Source organism: Littorina saxatilis, linkage group LG3, assembly GCF_037325665.1.
Source record: "Littorina saxatilis isolate snail1 linkage group LG3, US_GU_Lsax_2.0, whole genome shotgun sequence".
Lineage (NCBI taxonomy): Eukaryota > Metazoa > Mollusca > Gastropoda > Littorinimorpha > Littorinidae > Littorina > Littorina saxatilis.
In genome coordinates, this window is record NC_090247.1 from 24,140,529 (window position 1) to 24,147,261 (window position 6,733).

General features: G+C 41.6%; 1 pseudogene; it reads right to left on the reverse strand.

The window, feature by feature from the left end:
• Window positions 1-4,436: 4,436 nt before the first annotated feature.
• LOC138961141 (piggyBac transposable element-derived protein 4-like) lies at window positions 4,437-6,011 on the reverse strand (annotated as a pseudogene).
• Between the last annotated feature and the right edge of the window lie 722 nt (window positions 6,012-6,733).

Below are 6,733 nucleotides of genomic sequence, written 5' to 3' on the forward strand. Positions count from 1 at the left end.
AAATTTTCATTTAATTAATATACTTACCCGAATCACATACTGTATTCCCTCCCACCTGCCCCGCGTATGGTTTTAAGTTTTTCTAAGACCGTATGAGATAGGCACGTGTTCCTAGAGGAAGTGACGTGGCACACTCCCGTATGGGAGGTAACTCCCAGTGTGCTGGCCCATTACCAAAGCTACTTTCACTTTCGTTTTGGTGATGGGTTGCTTCCCTTTAAAAATTTTAGCCGGGTAAGCGTTTTTCAGTGATAAGCATCTCAGGTGACTCAATGCTAATGTGATTCGGGTAAGTATATTAATTAAATGAAAATTTATCTAGGAAATTTTCCATTATATGTCTATTTCAGGGACCAACATATAAAGCTCCCTTTTCTTCCTTGACAAAATATAACTTTTGAAACGTGATATATGTTTTTGGAATCAGAAAATGATGGAGAATAAGATGAATGTAAATTTGGATCGTTATATAAAAAAAAGAGGTTTTTTTACCATTTTCAGATTTTTAATGACCAAAGTCATTAATTAATTTTTAAGCCACCAAGCTGAAATGCAATACCGAACCTCGGCCCCTGTCGAAGATTACTTGACCAAAATTTCAACCAATTTGGTTGAAAAATGAGAGCGTGACAGTGCCGCCTCAACTTTCACGAAAAGCCGGATATATGACGTCATCAAAGACATTTATCCAAAAAATGAAAAAAACGTCTGAGGATATCATACCCAGGAACTCTCATGTTAAATTACATAAAGATCGGTCCAGTAGTCAAAATTTGACTAAATGTAAAAAACGAAACAATCGACTCACATTTTTTTTGGCAAACAGTTTATTATTACAAATGCTAATGACATCTTGAATAAAATCATGGAAACGTTAAAAAACAGTCTAAAATTATTAAATAAAAAGTGTAATAAATCAAGTTATTGAATTTCAAGGGAGACAACTTCGACTTCAGGGAGACCTCACCTCAACACATCTCTCTCTCCCTCCCTTTCTCTCACTCTCCCCCTCTCTCTCTCTCACAGACACACACAATACATACTGCGAGAGAGAGTGTGCACAAATTGTTCTCGCTCTCTCTCTCTCTCTCACACACACAATACATACTGTGAGAGAGAGAGAGCGTGCACAGATTTCTCTCTCTCTCTCTCTCTCTTTCACAAGCTCTCTCTATCTCTCTCACAGACACACACAATACATACAGTGAAAGATAGCGTGCACCAATTACTTTGCTTTCAAATTATATTATCATTGCTTAAGTCGTGAAGATGCTTGTCTGCATTGCAGAATGAATTCTGTTGACAGCAAATGGTGAATGCATGCACTGAGTGATGTCTTTGATGAAAGCGTTTGTTTCAGCTTTTGATCGAAGGATTCTGCATGGTTTGTGGTTGTGATATGGTATGTTTGGGATTCTGAAAAGCATGTAGCCCACAGTCGGGGGCAACTCCACCAGTAATCCTGAAAATAGGCCAGAACATGGGGTGGGCACAGGTCCTTCATCTTCTCTTTCGTCTGAAAGTATATGTCATCAGTCTCGCATGTTTTCTGTTCATTAAACATGTTTAACACACTATTCAGCAAATTGGGGGCAATTTTCTTTTGTGTCAGCGCCCTCTTCACGGCCATGGATGCATGAAACGAACATAACCTAATCGACACATGAGGAAGGACGGCACGAATCGCAACTAATTCGGCCATGTCTTTGTCAACAAAGATTGTGCTTGTTTTGTCACTGAGGTAGCATTCTGCAAAGAAAGTCAGACAGGACGACAACATGTCGCTTGTTTCTGATGAAACAAACCCATGAAAGACAGGAATTCCCTGCCCGTTTGCATCAATCACTAAAATGTTCAGCAACGCATAATCACATGCATTACACTTGTAGGTTGCGTCCATGATCAGAATCTCTGGGTACTGTTCAAGGCTTTCCATCATGTCCTTTGTAACAAAAGCTAAGTATTTTGCCTCAATCTCATCGATCAACGTTTGAACTTTTTCTGACTCCCCTGCCTCACAGTCTTTGTTGAGCTTCCGTCTCAGGTTGTGAACATCCATTGGCAAAATGGTTTTGTTCTGCTTTACTTTGACGAAGGAAGCAACGTCTTTGGGGCGGATGGATGACAACCCCATAATATCCTGCAGCTGTCCATCATAGTTCGGTCTGCGATTTTCTGGATAGAGTTGAGAAAACTGAAAGAAAGAAACAAGAAAATTGTACATATGCCCATTAATCTTGTCTAATCCACCCATTGACTCTGAAATGTGACCCTCCACCACGGAATGAGTCGCATGTCACCTTTGCATGATTTTCATATTTTTACATTTTCCTAACGTGTTTTTTATGCTCTATCCAGTGGTGAAAACCGTTTTGGAAAAGAGCGAAAACTGTTTGAGTTATAAGCCTGTGACTAAGGTGACCCTCACACTGTTACCATACACTCTCCGGACTTATATCAAGCCTAGCGCAGAACCGCGCGAGGTGACATGCGACTCATTTCGTGGTGGAGGGTCACAAATGAGAACATGATACTTTGATAATGTCATTTTCAGTGTTAAGGCCACAGGCTACACGGGAAGAACAAAAACAAGTAGTTTGGGGAATAACACATCATGATGTCTCTTGGCTGATTTCTGTGCATTCCGAGTCGAAATATTTCGGGTAAAACTTGTGTTGTGGAATTCAGAAAAAAAAGCCAACATAAAACAACTCTGGAAAATAGCAGCCCAACTGTAGTTGCTTGTGGTTGTACGCCATGTTATTTAAAGATGTTTTTAAATAGAGAAAGCATGTGTTGAGAAAACTAGACTTATCTCTATGTCTCTGTTATGATGGTAAAACAGAGAAGACATTTTTAGATCGAGAAAGAATTTGTAGAGAAAACTAGACTTATCTCTACGTCTCTGTTATGATGATAAAACAGTGGTTGATCTTCATTTGCAGAATGGCAGTTGTAGGAGCTGGGTGTGTGAACCATGCAAAAAAAAAGGTGAGATGTGTGCGTGCTTGAATACCAGACCCCCAACCCTTACACGATCAGAGAGAGAGCGAGAAACAGGATAGTTCTAAGAAGGAAAAATAAGCAGTAAGCACGCTCTTTGCTGTGTTTAGGAGAAAGAACGTCGCAGGGTGATGTTGTAATCTCTTGCCTTTCAATATGACGTCATGAGAGAGAGAGAGATTTGAATTGAATTGAAATTTATTTTTACAAGGGTAACAGAATAAGCAATGTATACATGGTGCTGTATGAACATAGCCTTTGGTGCTGTATGAACATAGCCTTTGGTGCTGTATGAACATAGCCTTTGGTGCTGTATGAACATAGCCTTTGGTGCTGTATCAACAGGGCCTTTGGTGCGCTGTATCAACAGGGCCTTTGGTGCTGGATAAACAGGGCCTTTGGTGCTGGATAAACAGGGCCTTTGGTGCTGGATAAAAACAGGAGATGATAACAGTGAACTGAGGGTAGTTGTGTTAAAAAAAATTGCTGTAACAATGCAACATTAACAGGATATATGGTTGCGTCGTCCGAATCCTGTCTGTCATCACATGCAGTCAGTCGAGGGGGAATTTGGAAAATATCGGCCATAAGAGCACATTCACATGGAATTTTGAAAAGGCAGAACATACACCCTGGCTTTTTATAAACTTGATTACGACATGTTAAAATGACATCTGTAATATTTGATAAAAGAGCTAGTCCTGACTTTACTTCAAGAAGACTGGGGCTTACAGCATGTTTCTTTATCCTATATTGACACAACTTTAACTCTTAACGCCCTATAAGGGTTTTAGTAGGTCTTAAGGCTAAATCCCATAAGGATTTGGGAATTTTTGTCAAAAATATGGCTGCTCCACTAAAAAAATCATTAAAAAATGATTTGAGAACAGATTTTGATTTGTTTTTTTGCTATAAGTAAAGGAATGCATACTTGTCAACTTGCAGTGTTGAAATTCATGTTAAATTTTTGTTGATTTTGTGAAAAAAATACTTTAACGGCTTTTTTCAGGTGTATTTTGTAAACAATGTTATTGAATAAATGTAAAAATATTATAAGCATGTGTTTTGTGTGCAATGTGAGTTTTTAAATGTAAAGAACATACAATGGAAGTAAATTCATGCAGATTTGCTCACCTCCATCAAAAAATTATCCAGGTAAAATCCAGGTAAACCAAGGTCACGATTTGAACTCTGTAGTCATATTCACTGTTCATATTTATTGCATCTGTTTGTTTACACACAACTGTTCTTCAAACATCACTTAGTGTTCATAACAGATTGGGGAAATGTCTATGCTGCTTATCATCACATGCAGGAGTTGAAACACAAGTATTGGCCACAGGTATTATCCACAGGTATTGTCCACAGGTAAACTATAAAAAAAAAAATCCTCAAGGTCGGAGTCAGTCACTCAGTGTCACTCAGGTGAACATCTAATTTTCATAACTGTGGAACTGACCGAAACAGCCGTAGTCCTTGCACAGGGCCACACCGCACTTCACACACTCGAACGATGACTGGATCTTGTGTCCTGAAGGGGTGCGACGCGGCGTCTTGGAGCAGACTACACAGTTGCGGAGTCCCCAGGCTGTCTGGATTTTTGTTGGCTCGTGGATTGTAGGCTTCTTCATGGTTGGCCTTTCAACCTCCACATCAAGTGTTGAGTCCCTCTTCCTGCTGCTGAAGTTGTGAATAAGACTCAGGGCAACAGCCAGGTGAAAGTCGAGGTGGTTCAATGGTCTGGGCCGTGGCCCTCCTGGCGCCTCACGCTGCAAGATCCAGGCGTTGAGCATGGAGACATCGCAAACAAACCAGAACAGATACTTCCACCATTTCTTGGCTTTGCATGTTTGCGATTCCGTAGTTGCTCCGCAGTTGGTCGTTCTTGTCCACAGCGTTGAAATGGTCTGTGTATTCCTTGATCGCAATCGGTTTGGGATATGTGACGTCAGGCTGTCCATGGCGTTGTTTTCTGGTGACTTGCGTATCTCCGACTGTGTTTGCTGTGGATAGGAGATTGACCTGACGTTTCTTCTCACACCAGCTCACAGCCATCACTTTTCCTTTCTGCCACTTCTTCATCTGGCCACTGTTCTTGAATTTCAGTGTCTTGATGGCCACTGGTAGCCCTCGCCGATTTTTACGAACAGTTCCACACGCATAAGTTTTTTTGCGCAACAGTATTTCCAAAAGATCAATGGAAGTAAAAAAGTTGTCAAAATACACATGGTGCTTCTTCTTGTAGAAAGGTTCCACAAGCTTGGTGACAACTCTAGTGCTGAGTGGGGCGTTGTCACCAGCTGCGTCCTTGCCTGTGTAGACGTTGAAGTCCAGCAGATAGTAGCTCTCCGAGTCAGCGATAGCCCATGCCTTTATTCCCCATTTGCATGGTTTGGATGGCAAATACTGGAGGAATGAACACCTGCCTTTAAACTTCACCATGGCTTCATCCACAGCCATGTTCTTGTGTGGATTGTAGTGAAAAGAAAACTGTGTCTTGGCATTGTCCAGAAGGGGCCTCACTTTGTGCAGCGTGTCATGCTGTGGGCTGGTTCTTGGAGGGTTTTTAGTTGAGTCATTCAGATGAACGTATTTAGTCAGCAGTTCATATCTGTTCCTTGACATGACATTGGCAATAGTAGGCTGCCTCAGCACAGGTTGTCTGCTCCAGTAGTCCCTGTAGCTGGGCAGTTGAATCACCCCCATCAAAAAGAGGATACCCATGTAGGCCTTGATTTCATCAACTGACGTTTCGAAAGTTTCCGCCCCCTTTTGATGAGCATACAAGTTCGTCTCTTGTACTATTTTCTCAAACATCCGCTCGGGCATCAGTTGATAAAAGTAGTCGATCGGTTTGGCTGTGAAGTCCAATGGTGTTGTTGGCCCAACAGGGCTCTTGAAGTCTCCTTGCTCGAAATCTTCTACAACATCCTCCCAATCTCCATTTTCGTCAACATAGTCATCCGACTCACTTGAAGAAACGTCGAAAGAATCCAAATCAGACAAATCACTCGTATGCACTGTTGAAACCGAAATATCACTCTCAGGGCATCATCGCCAAGTCCAACAGCTCTATTTGCGATTAAATCGTCAATAAGTGCTCCAAACACAAAGTCTCCATCCGAATCGTCAGAGGTGCCGTCCGCCATTATGGCCACAAAAAGTTTCAGAAAAAAATCGCAAAAAACCCCATCAGAAATAGCTTCAGAAACGTTGAAACGAAACCAGCACACGTGTGAGGTAAACACAGGCTATACAGGAAGTGACGACACACTCTCCTTCCGCGATAGAGAGCTCTGCATCCTGTGACATCAGTTTCTATAATTAGACCGTAGCAGGCGCGGTTTCAAGCGGTTCAGGACTACAGCCCACGAGCGGAACCGCGCGGTATAGGACGTTAAGAGTTAATTCATCTTCTTGTAAAAACAAAGCTGTAGCGCATGTCACGATGTGGAAGTGTCTGGTGATCGTTGTCCCTGTATCAAGGAGCATGTCTTGATTGGATTGCCTACACAATTTTGCCATGTCAGCTACTGACATTTCCATAAATGATGTCCAGTCGGTTGTTATAGCTAAATAATCCGGTATGTTAGCCAATTGTGTCGAGTGTGTGGTGGAGTGGTTTGAAGGAACAGTTAGTGTTATTATCTGTAACAGGTCAAAGAGAGCAACTCGGGAAGAAATGGGGATTTGGATTGTAACGTAAAGTTTATGACTATGATACGAGTAC